This window comes from Phaethon lepturus, unplaced genomic scaffold (genome assembly GCF_000687285.1).
Source record: "Phaethon lepturus isolate BGI_N335 unplaced genomic scaffold, ASM68728v1 scaffold10787, whole genome shotgun sequence".
In the NCBI taxonomy this organism is placed as follows: domain Eukaryota; kingdom Metazoa; phylum Chordata; class Aves; order Phaethontiformes; family Phaethontidae; genus Phaethon; species Phaethon lepturus.
The window spans coordinates 1-12,833 of record NW_010554042.1 but is presented as its reverse complement, the minus strand read 5'-3'; positions in this window follow the sequence as shown (position 1 = coordinate 12,833).

Here is a 12,833-nt window from a genome sequence, read left to right as displayed (position 1 = left end):
TTGTACATTTTATCTCACTAATAGTTGTATTTTTCACAGAGAAAATATTGTGGTTAAAATTGTTTCATGTATCTTTGTAATACACTTTCCATTGTTTTCAGTAAATCCTATTCATTTATATGTTGATTTCATATTGTAAACTATATATCTTGAGGTAACCCTTTTGTTTATACAGGTTTGCTTCAGTGTTAACCAGAATAATGCATACTAGACTAGTTTTGCTTTAAGTGTAGTTGTGTTAGACACTGCAGTTATTTTCTGATACGTGAAAATAAATTTCTTACTAAACTAGCACTTGATTAACTGAGAGTTTAAATGAAGAGCTACTACACTTTATCTTCGTCAACAAAGATTGATGATTGAATAGACTATATGCAGTGTTAAACACAGCTTACATAATTGTTTGTAGAACTGGCAGTTGCAGAGCTGTTCTCTTTTTGGTGCCTTTTAAGTCTTCAGACATCTTTGTAGCTTTTTTTCCCCTCCAGTTTGTTAAACAGTTGGTAGTGCCACTAGTCACACTCGGACAATGAATGTAATGGGCTCTAATCAGGAGAACTTTTTCTTTAAATTTGCCAACAGAATGCCTTACTGAGTCATTCAGAATGGATATGTACTCTACTGGCATCCTAAAAAAATAATCGTGTTGGTCTTTTTTCAGATAATGTAGAAGAAAAAATCATTCCTTTATCTTTTCACTGCCACTTAGTGCCTTAATTTCAGCCAAGAAAGCAGGGTTCACTATTCATTGGCCAAATGAAATAATGTTCATTGCCATGTGATCTTTTTCCCGTTGTCTGTATTGATCCTATTTAGTTGTTAAATATTCATTAGACCTTAGAACTACAAAGAGTTTAATGAATAGATGTGGAAATGAAATGATTTGATCTTGAGTAATCAAATAGCGGTTTGAATATTAAAAGTATGTACAGAATTTTAGCTGATTAGTTTTAGAACCTTGTAGAATGTTTACCATATTTCCAAAGCTTTTCATCTTTTAAAAGCAATAATTCTCCTTTACAATTTGTATGCAGGCTACAGTGAACAGAAATCGGTATGTGCCCTTGCCTTTTTTTAAAGCCTCTTCATAGTGGTTTTGCTTTAAAAAGGGAGGTCACTATGATGTTAATAGACGCATTGTGCTACTGCTATGTCTACTATAATCAAGGAGAGCAAGATGGGTTTTGGTTTAGGAAGAATGTGCAGGTTGTTGGAGCAATCATGAAGCGAGATCCTTTTCACAGCGAAAAGGGTAGACACAGGGTTGAAGAGTTGCTGTTGTTTCAGTCCTGCTGTGTTGAATCTGGTAGGAGCTGGAGTTTATGTGGTGAAACCAAACAGCAAAGTTACCAACATTGGTAGCCAGCAGCTAAAATTATTTTAATGTAAATATGCACACTGGAGGTATAGTAGAAATGTGCCTGGTATACTCTTTAATTGGTAGTGGGGGTTCCCAAGTTTACTTAGTGTATCCCTTCTTGATGGGGCGGCTGGCAGTGTGCGTATTCACGAGAGGTATTTACTTGCCCAGGCAGTTCTGTTGTCCCATTATGGTGATATGCACAACACAGTTTGGGAATTCCTAATTTGTCGTTTTAAAAATGATTGGGATGCAGACTGAAGGAACAATAAAGTTGACTCCTTGATGGTAGAAAAGAACTCTTCAGACTTTGTGTCTTACGCATCCCTTCCTAATAGGACTACAAAGCAATTAATTGAGAGAGGTCTCTGCTTTCTAAATGGTTTCTATACTGCTACTGTATACTTACTCTAGATTTTTGAATCGCAAAGTAGCTTTAGGAAGCTACTTGTTTTAATCCAAGTCCTTAGAAACTGAAAAAAGAAATGAGAGGGTTTTGGAGTAGCTTGTCCCTATTTAAAAGGAAAGTAATTTTAGCAACAACCATTTAAAAAAAACTAAAAAAAAGCCCCCGAACAAAAACAAACAAACAAAACGGCCAGGATGCTCTGCACTGCCATAGAAGGTGACCTGGCTTACTTTTGGCTGTCTTACTCCCAAGGCCAGTTAAACAAGCACTGTGCCTGTAAAAGACAGGATAAAACCTGTCTTGAATAAAAGTAACTACCCCCGGCTATTAAAGCTTAATATAATGGAGCTTCCATCTTTGTCTTGGGCTGCAAAAATGGTGGCTGGATTATTAATTTACCAAATTAGAATAAGTAAAAACATGGAACTCTCAAGTGTGTTGAAGGATCATAAATCACAATAAAGCTTTGTTGGTGGGATTGAAGAGGTTTTTTTATACTGAAGCAAACTTAGAAGAAAGTCAATGTACAAATTACTTTTTTGCACAAATGCTTTGCTTTGTTTTGTTGCATTTTAGATAATTAATTCTGCACCTACACCTCAATCTTTTTTTTTTCTTCTTGAAGTAACAGTATGGTCTTCATCCCTTAACATCTGACAGTGGAAATTGAGCACTCATTTGACTGCAAGAGAAGATGCACTAGGAAGGAACAAAACCCTCCTTAGACTATGTATTAGAAAAACAGAAATTAAACTAATTGCATGATGGATTATTTGGTTTTAATTCCACTATTTTTTCATTTAGTATGGCATCCCCATTTACATTGGGTTTGTTTTTACTGAAATACAGTATTTCTCTTAAAAGCAGGTTTTCTTTGAGATGCTACTTCCAAAGTTTTGCTAGTAAAAAATCAGAGACAAAATTGGGTTGAGAAACTTTCTGAAAACGGCTAAGGACTTTTAGGGTCTCTGAAGTTCTGTGGCATGTATTGTGTTCATATATTGTCGAAATGAAATACTACTTTTTAAAAAGTCAGATCTTACAGGCTGTCTTCCAAGTAAATGATTTCCATAGGAAAATATATTTTAAATATTATTTAAATATTTACTACTATTTAAAACAATTTTAAAACAGAAAAGCTAAGACTATGGTCACAAAATGTTGGTGTGTCATCAACCATTTCTTATTTCGTTGCCAACACTTGACATTTGGGGTCTTTTACCTGATTACATACCTGTGCGTTACACAATGCACATTCTGCCATATCTTATTGTTTAAGCTAATATTAACATGTCATTGGTAACAAATGCATGTTTTTCTGCATATCTCCTCTACATATGGCAAAAATGAAGCTAGGGCTAATTAAGAGTCACTTTATGCATTCTTAGTCCAGATTTTCAGGTTGTCCGTAATACAATGTATGGAAATGTGAAAAAGGACAGTTTTGTACCATTCATGATGTTATTAACTAAACCCATTAAAGTGAAAACACTTTTTAAACAAAAACCTTACAATGCTTAGTCATTTATTATTAAAATATTAAGTCTTAAAAAGTTAGATTGTTGGGAAGAAATTGGCAATTTAGACTACATTTTCTGATCTCAATATGAAGAAATACAGTTCTAGGGTTTGGGTTTTTTTAGTTTTTTGGGGTTTTTTTTGCTGTATTGCAAGAATTGAGCATGTCTGGTTGATCTGGTTTTTTTACATTTATGGGTTCTAAAAGTTCTGAATTAATTTTCACCATATATCTGCCTGTTCTTAAACTGATGTGATAAGTGAGGAGCCAGACAATTGGCATAAGAGAGAGACTACTGCTGTGATTCAGGTGTGTTTTAGCTGTACTATTTTCTTTTGTTATCTTTCTTGCTAAACTAGAATATCATCTTTATGTACCTTTAAGAAGAAATGGTGCTTTAGAGGGTTTTAGGGTTTTTTTCCTTTTTCTTTTTTTCCCCAATTACAATGAATTAGTCTGGATATTCTTATGAATACATTTCCCACACGCAGAGGACTGAAGTCCCGTGATGTGGACATTGGCCATAAGATACATGGTAGGCCTTCTTTGAGCCACTTGCTTGCAGAAAAAGGTGAATCTGAAGGGTTGGAAGTTTTTTTTAATGGTGCTGTGTATAGAGTGCTTCCCAAACCAAGATGACTATAAAATGAGACATTTGCCCATGGAGTTGATTGTTGTTTTCTCTAAAAAACAATTGGGGAAACAAGTAGGCACAGAGAATGTCCTGTTGCAGTGTGGAGGCTGAAACTTTGAAGCTGCATTTTTTTACTGCGTTCCAGATACAGGTTATACTTTATGAAGTTTTTTTTATCTTTTTTAAAAAGAAAAAGGCAAGACGATGAATGTATGCAGCTTTTTAAAAGAGAACAGCAGCTCCTACTACCAGCAATTTGTTGGTAAGTATCTTAGGCAATCAAATTAACTTGTTTTGCATTGGCTATGTGCCTCTCCTATAGAAAACCTAACAAATCTTTGTTTTATTTCCAGAAACTAAAGGACTGAAAACTGTCTTAAAATTCTTTTAATTTGGTGTCTTAAAAGAACACAGCAATAAATACAGAGAACAAGCTATTTATAAAGAAGAAAAATAAAAGGTGAGTCAGAGAAAACAGCGAACAAAATCTTGCAGGGCTCTATTCTCACTTGTCCTGGGTATGTCTTAGGTTTCTGCTTTTAAAAGTTCTACTGGGCTATTTCTTTTGTGTGTGTGGTTGTTTTTTGTTGCTTTTTTTTTTAGCTACCTGATGCACAAAGGGTAGAGGGAAGTAGCGGTGACAGCAGCGCCCATGAGCAGGACTGAAGGAGCAGTTAAGGTCCTTCATTTTAGGAAAATCAGACTCAGAATAAGGTGGGAGGGCTCATATGTATGTGATGGTTCATACAGGAGGAATCTAAGGGAGAAGAGGGGTGGGAAGTTGGAAGAAAGGTGGGTCAGATTTGGGAGAATATTGGAAAGGAAGAAGAATTTGGAAAGAATGAGGCTAGGGGAGCTTGTGGAGTAGAGGTAATTGAGTAGCAGAGGGTGTAGGAGTCAGGAGTGGTCCTAGTTAGGAAATAGCTGCAATGAGGGATGCTGCAACATATGCACTGACTGAAGAGCAAATGACAAGACAGCAACGTGATCTGGTGGCAGGTGGACATTCCTAGCAGAGGGCCCCACCAGAGGGCTGCTAGCATTTTGCCACACACCATGACTTTGTAAGATTAATTCAGCCTAGTCCTAATTCTGCCTTTTGTTTTCCTATAAAAAGGGGGTTTCTTCAGTTTTGAAAGCATGGATGTCAGTATATCTCTGCATAGAAGCAGTGGTTTTTCATTGCCTCCTACTATAATTCATTTTTGAGTATGTGTGTTAATGGACCATGGTTTCTACTTGGGTTGTCCTGTATTGTCAATGTTCAAACACATATGAGAAGAGCAAAAGCTCTCTTAAGAAGTATTTGTATTGCAATCATCTGAGACAAGAATTTTTATTTTATTTTTGCCAGTGCAGGTATATCATCAAAAGTTTGGCACTTGCCTTTCTTCAGATGTCCATATGAAGGGTAAAAAAACCTCTTATGTTTGGGCTGTGTCATAGCATGAATGGATTTCTCTTTGTGTGTTGAGTGTTTGAATTATGATCATTCCAACTGCTACAGCCCTGTGCAAATTGTGACTTCGATGTAGCTAAAGAATTTCATTTGGAAGTAAGTTGCTAATATTTTAATCAATCCGCTGAGGTCTTCTACCTGTGTATAGACAAATGTGTGTCTGGTAAGCATACACTGAAAGAGCCATTAGATGAGGGGCATTCAAGAAAGTGCACATTAGTGAGAATAGAAGGAATATGAAAATGTGTGAGTAATTATGCTAGCAGTAAACCTAAACTATAAAATTTCCATTCAGTATACAGTTAACATATTAACCTTAAAATACTGTAACTAAGTCATGATGGAACAGGCTGAGCAGTTAACTATTGAGCATATAGTTTGTGTAACAGCTTCAAAATCGGAGTATTTCTCTTCTACACACACTGGGATGTTTATACACAGGGGAGAATTTTAATTGTGTATCTGATCCTGTGCATATGGTAAAAGTTATAGATGGTAGAGGCCACTCTTGTCTCCAGTTACTATGCTTAGCCTTAAAATTTCAATTTAAAATGCATTGGTTATTTTTTCATAGTTGTTTTTGGTACAACTTATCATTTAATGAAGTCTCTCTTTATTCTACATGTGTTACTCGAAATCTTAAATATATCATTGGGAGTACACGCTGTAGCATTCTAAGACTTCCAGGGCTTGTGATAGCAAGACCTTTGAAGTAAAATTACATTGTTTGGCATCATCCTCTCATTTCTGACTGTGGTGGCTGCTAGCATGATTTGTCTGTCCATTATTTATGTATCACATATTTTTGCTATGGCAACAGCAGGTAAATGGTGCAATAATTGAATAAAAGCTGAAGCATCAATGTTTTATCATGTGGATAGGTCAAATTCATGGTAACTTGTTCAAAGAGTTATTCTGTCTTATTCAGGAGAATAAGGATCTAGATCTGTTCTCTAAATAAAGCAGCTATGATGGTTCTGAAACCACCTCAGATTTTTGTTGTTGGTCAGCACGTAGAAATTGCTATCCCTATAGCTTTCTTAACAGAAGAGAGTAAGCGAATGCTTTTTATTTGCTTCAGTGCAAGGTCCAGCAACATTGTTTAAACAGCCAGAGAGGTAGTTTGACCACAGTCAATGGACTTTGCACTAAGGGAGTTGAAAAGAAAGTTCGTGTGTTCTGTGAGAATCCAAGTGTCGAAATTCTGGAACCAGGTGTTTAAAAAAAAAAAAAAAAAAGTTAGAACTGCTTGGCTGGGAATTGTTACTTTTTTTTTGATGTGAACTCTACAAGTTCTCTTTGAGTTTTAGTGGGGTAGCAAAGCTTTCTGCAGGGTGCTTCCAGGGCCATTTTCCCATCCTAAACTGTGGGCCTGGCAAAATACGGCATAATTGAGTTTGGTGGCTCCCGCACATTGCACAGTAATATAAAAGGTGAATTACAGATTCCCTCTTGTAGCATACATAAGCAATAAGCCTGATCCTGTGCTGTAGAACACAAGCCTTGCTTTCAGTGTAAATATACCTGGTATGTAGCTGTTTTCTAAAGAAGTCAAAAATAAAACCAGGAATTTAGTTGTGCTTGGCATAGCCATTTAGTGTTCTCACGTTTTCCCCCTTTGTCTACCAGCTCCTTCTGTCCCATTAAGCTGATGCCGCTAGTGGCTGCTTACTTTGGGAGTAGGGACACGAAACTTGTCCCTGGTAGACGAGTGTAAGTTACTACCTCACCACGCTTCGGCTGGAAATCACGGCTCATTCAGCTGGACTTCCACAGGCTTTCCACAATTGTATCAACCGGTAAGAGCTGCTCCCCTAATCCTTTGTGAATTTACCTAAAGCCTCTTTCAGTAGTAACATAAGTTAGTGTATTTGCTTTTGTGTTGCAATACGCAGGAGTTCACATTCAGTCAGTTACTGCAGCTTGCCTGAGAAGTGGTAACTCCCAGCTGGGCAGATGGGAACTTTCAATTTCTTGTGTCTGCGTGTACTTCCTCATCCTGGTTGAACAGGTTTCTGCTGTGTAGATGACAGCGAGTCTTTACTGTTCTGTCAGGAGTCTTTATCCAAACAGTGCTGCTAGGACCATGCCATCCTGCGCACATTTAGGCATGCTGTAATCAAGCTCTGGTTATAATATATAATCATTCTTGAAAGTCCCAGGAGACTTCTGCAAGAGGAAAAGTTGAAGAATCCATTTAAGACAAATTTCCTTAGTATTTATTATGACTGACAAGCAGAGCCTTGTCCCTGTGTTTTTGGTGGCACCGCTAGCTAATAATCTTTGCCCCCTGTACGATTCCTTGCAGTAAGCCGTCTCAAGTAATCCTGGCTCCAACTCTCTCCCTTTCCAGCCTCTGTGTGTGGATTCTTGCTCGGAGTGCGGCGTGTTCCACCGGAGGTCAGTGTGTGCCAGCGCAGGCTCAGCGTGCTGCCTCCCTGCCCTCCATGTGCCACTGCCCTGCTTGACTTGGTCCCGCAGTCACATTGGTATTCCAGCCCAGGAATGGAAGGATTGCGCTCCTGAACAATGCACCCTTTGTCGATTCAAAGAGTCAGTCATCCAGAAGCTTCTGTCCTGGGAACTTGTTTATTGTTCCAGTCCCTTCAAAAATGCAAGGGTGGAATCCCAACAGATCTCACATCAGTATAAAATACTGAAGTTTGTGCTTTGGGAGTAAATCATACCCTTAACCAAGCAGGAGCGCATCTGCAAGTAGCCTCTTTGTGCTGGGGCAGATGTGATTGGCACCATGGGTTGAATGTTGCAGGATGGCATGACTGTATCCCACAGAACCTACCACTACCTGATCTTTTTTAATTCACGTGTAGATAGGAAATTGGGACTAAGCAGAGTGAATTTGTGAATAACCTCCTCTGCGTCATAAGGGAGAGTGTCAGTCCTCTCTAACCTGTGGAGTTCAGCCCCCAGGCAAACCTCTCGTGCTCTTTAGTACAAATAGCAGAACATGTTACTTAGTAATAAGGCAGATTCGCTGCGGGAGTTCGTTCAGCTTCCTTCATATCTGTCTAGCATATCAAATAGCCTTTTGCAATCCAATATTGTATGAATAGCTGTTCATTTTCTTAAAATTGAGATTAATAACAGTGAAGAGAAAGTTTTCTGATTTTTATAGGACAGTTTCAGTATTAAAAAAACATGTACTGGACTTTGTATCTTTATGCAATGAAATAGAGGGGATTTGATAATGTTATGCTAACTGTGACTTAAAAAATAATTTCTGTAACTGAAGCTGTTGATTTTCCCTTTACATGAGTATCTTCATGTGATGGTTTACCATATGTCAAAATTTCATTTGTCTCATCATTTGTGAATGGAATGGAGCAACATTTTAAGGGTTACTGCTTAAAATGTTCTCCTTTCATCAACTTCAGCACTGCAGTGAATACAGGCATTGTTGATATTTAAGTGGGGAAAAAACAAAAGAGTAACTGTTCTAAATAACTGGAATATTTTTCTGAATTTTTATGGTAATTATTAATTGGTATGCTTTTTCAGAACCAGACGTAAAAATTGGGTTCAATAGATCCTTGTGATTATGGTAGTAAAATTGTATGTATATATAAATTTAAGCTGTGTTGACATATACTTAATCTTTAAAGCTTTTATTGTTATGGGAAGACCTTTGAAATCTAAAGAAAAAAGGTTGTTATAAGAGAGATAGCCTTCTATAGTCTGATGTGTTTGAGATGCAAGATTAGCATTTGAAATGCAAAGTCTATGTTAATCCTTCAGAAAAGTGCGTTCTAAATTCTTTCAAAAATAAGAAACTGCATAGTGTTCTTCTACAAGAATGCCTCTATTTTGTAGTCAATTTTCAGTGACAAATCAGTATTTTTTTGGCACTTAAAAAGTGAATAATAGTTGGGACATTGAAGATTCCTTGGTTTTAGAACATTTTATTTTCCAGGTTTGGGGTCCTTTCAGTTTTTCTAAAACTTTTGGAATCGAAACAGCCTTTTTCCTTTGTTTCTTTCAAGAATACATAACATTGTTATGTATATATTAATCACTTGATCTGCTATAAATAAAACAGCACCCCCCCATATGTTCTGTTAATATGCTTCCATCTTTTTTAGGCAGCACATCCTCCAACTTTTGTTTTTTCAATAATGATACTGAAAGACTTAATCACACAGTCACGTTTTACTTTGTGAGGTCTTGGATTCAATTGTATCTTCTTCATCTGTGCCCAGAATACATGGCAATTACCAGTTGGCTGTCCAGCTTCCAAGTTAATTATGGAAAAAGCTAGACAGCACTTTATGTGAAGGTATTCATCAGTTTCTCACTTTGTGATGATACAAGTTGCCATTTTGCCTTCTCTTTACCCGTAATCAGAGAAGACCTGAATGTGAGTCTTTATCATCATCTTTATCCTCAAGCAAACACTTAATTGACATGAGTAAGCTAATCAGATCCTGAGCAGCAGACATGCCTGAAATTGTGGCTGTTGAATTTGAATACTCTGTTTCTGCTGTATGCTTCTAATTAAACCCTACAGTTCTTACATGAGACTCACAGAAATTCTTGAAATCTTAAGTTTGTAAATTCTTGAAAACATAGGCCACTCTCTTGATCCTATTGTAGTTGGTAGGAGCATTTCTAGTTGAGCTGGAAATAAATCAAAATAGATTTTTCTTTTGCTGTTCCTTACTGTAGAAGTTCCTTGTAATAGTTTCAAAGAATCTGACACAACTTTACAAATTAGGACTTGGTTGCATAATTTGTTAAAAATACATTTTTAGTCACCATAACTAGATCACAAAATTGTTTTTCTGTGTAACTTCACATAACATGATTAGATAGAGAGCCAACAGTAAAGCTTTCTGTATCGTCAAACTTCCTTCACCGGTGCTGTTTATAATCTGCCTTGCAGATCTGTTCGCTACAGAGCAGGTTTTGATATATTTACCTACAGTAGCGTCTGTCTCTCTAGGTAGTCCTATATTTTTCAGTGGAACTGCTTTGGGAGCAAGGTTACTTGTTCCATGTGCGTGTAGGAATGCCACTAAGATGGTCTCAAGTGATTTGACGAATGAATTAATGTTAATTATGCCTTTGTGACTTGTGTTCTCTTGTACATCCTGTGTTCAACTTGACGGAGGTTGATTTGGGGAAAACGCTGTGGAAGGTGAATCCAAATACGGCGTGTTGCACTTGCATCCTGAGATCTTTCCACTGCAGTCTAAGGAATTACACCAGCTAAGAACGACTGTACTGGTTGCAAGAGATTGCATTCTTTAAAGTGGCTATATTAAAATGAAAATAAAGAAATTGATAATGCATGTATTAATAATTATATAAAATATATATGCCTTAAGAAAGCGTTGTATAATGATGTTATTGTAAGAAATACTAAAAGTTGTAAAGCATTTTTCAGCATCCTTTGGTACCAGATACTGTTCAACACCGACTGGCTGACCAGCTGCCATCTGCCTATGGACAAACTGGTGTGTTATGGCTGTTGGCACTGTGGGGAAAGATGGAGGCAAAGGCAGAAACCCAGGGTAGACTGCTGATCACGTAGTAATAAAATGCAAGAATAAAAATCTTAAAACCCTCTAGATTAGCAGCTCACAGTGCATTAGTTCACTCTATTCTCTGCAAGCAGTATTTTGACAAATTGTTCTCTGATATAAGGTGCAATACTCTCATTAACTGGTACACCGCCTATTTGAAAATGTTTGTAGTTCTATATTTTCTCAAAATTATCTTGAACCATTGCAGAATGATTGACTGCATCACTTTATTTAAACAACTATGCAAAAATAAATTATTTTTTAAAATTAACTCAGTCATTTACTGATTTGCAGTTAGTATATTTTGGCAATGCATCAAAAAACTCTAGCATCTAACTATTTGAAAAGTAGGGAATAACAAAATAGTATATCATGGAAATCCCTAATGACCTGTGCATTATATTTTTTTTTATTAGGTTCTTAATGGCAACTGTCAAAAGAGACACCTGGGAGTCAGAACTTTTTTTTTAACATCTTCCCTTCTTCCCCCAAGAAAGAGATCTCTGTTTGTCACTTCCTGTTGTTGAAAAACAATATGAACTGTCATTTCCAAAGGCTAGCATTTTGCTCCAATTGAATAGATTCCTTTTTCTCTGAGCTTAAGCCCAGAGGCTTTGGGCTTCTCTGTCTGAAAAACCTGAACAAGGACTTCCACTCTTAGAACTCCATTATTAAATACTTCACTGCTCTGTCAGTGAAACATGAAGAAATGTTTGTTTGCCTTAAGTTTGTGGTATCTAGTTCCCTGTATCCAATTTTTCACAGCTTATAATGAAGTTCATTGTTTATTCATTTATATATGATGAACAAACTTACAGTGCCCTACCTTTAAGCGTGACAAGTAAGGATAACAGAAGGCTGTCTTGAGCTTCAGTGGATAGCAGATGTCCTGCACTTTACACCTGCTTGCGCAGAACTCATTGTAGAACAGGCTAAAGTTTCACAGGGGCTTTTGTTTCATGAAACCAGTGTCAACAGTCCAATCATCTCAGCACTCAAAACGAAATTTTGTATCACTTCTAATATCTATATTATTCGGTCTTTAACATGCATATATACTTTTGTGTTCTCATAGCATGGAGATCAGTTTGGCTTTGTGTCTGCTCCTATTGAAATCAGTCAAAAAAATATGACTGAATTTTATGTTGTTCTAATATACTTTCATTAAGTAAGAATCATCCAAATACTCCAGACTTAGAAAATTATGTTGGATCTCGCAGCAGTTTCCTGCAGACAGTAGAAAAAAATTTTATTACCCTGAAAGTGAATTTATTATTTCATTCTAATAAAAAATGCCTACTGCTATAATAAACAGCTCATATAAGACATCAGAGGGAAATTTCAACCATATGTGTTTGTCCAAGCCATGGTAACAAGCAAGAGCACTGTCAGTTGTTCATCTACGGTCATGTACAAGGTCTATTCTCAGGTTAACTTAAAGAACTAGAGCTGACCAGTTTATTTTTTTTAATTACGCAGTAAATACAGGGCAAAATTTGCATTATGTGCTCTAGCAACAGAGTTATATATCCCATGCTAGGAATGCAGGGTAGCATTTATATTGCTGTAGGAAGCGTCAGGGGTTTTACAGCTCTGGTGTTTCGGTGCGGGTGGTGCTGTTAGCCAGCTGAGAGCAGCGGTACGCTCTCGCACCAGAACCATAATGCTGGTAAGCACAGACTCTTTGCTGCGTTTTCTCCCCTCTCCGCCGAAGGCTGTCACCGTTTATCGATCGTGCTGGTGTTCGCATTTACAAAAAGAAATCTAAATCCGTCCGGCCCCGGGCCAGGCTCTGCCCGCTTGGCGGGTGGGCCGGGAGGCAGCTCCGGGCCGGGGTGCCCAGGCGGGCTCTCGCTGCGCTTTCTGCCATCGCAGGCCCTCAGAAGGGCGGCGGGGCTGGATGTCACTT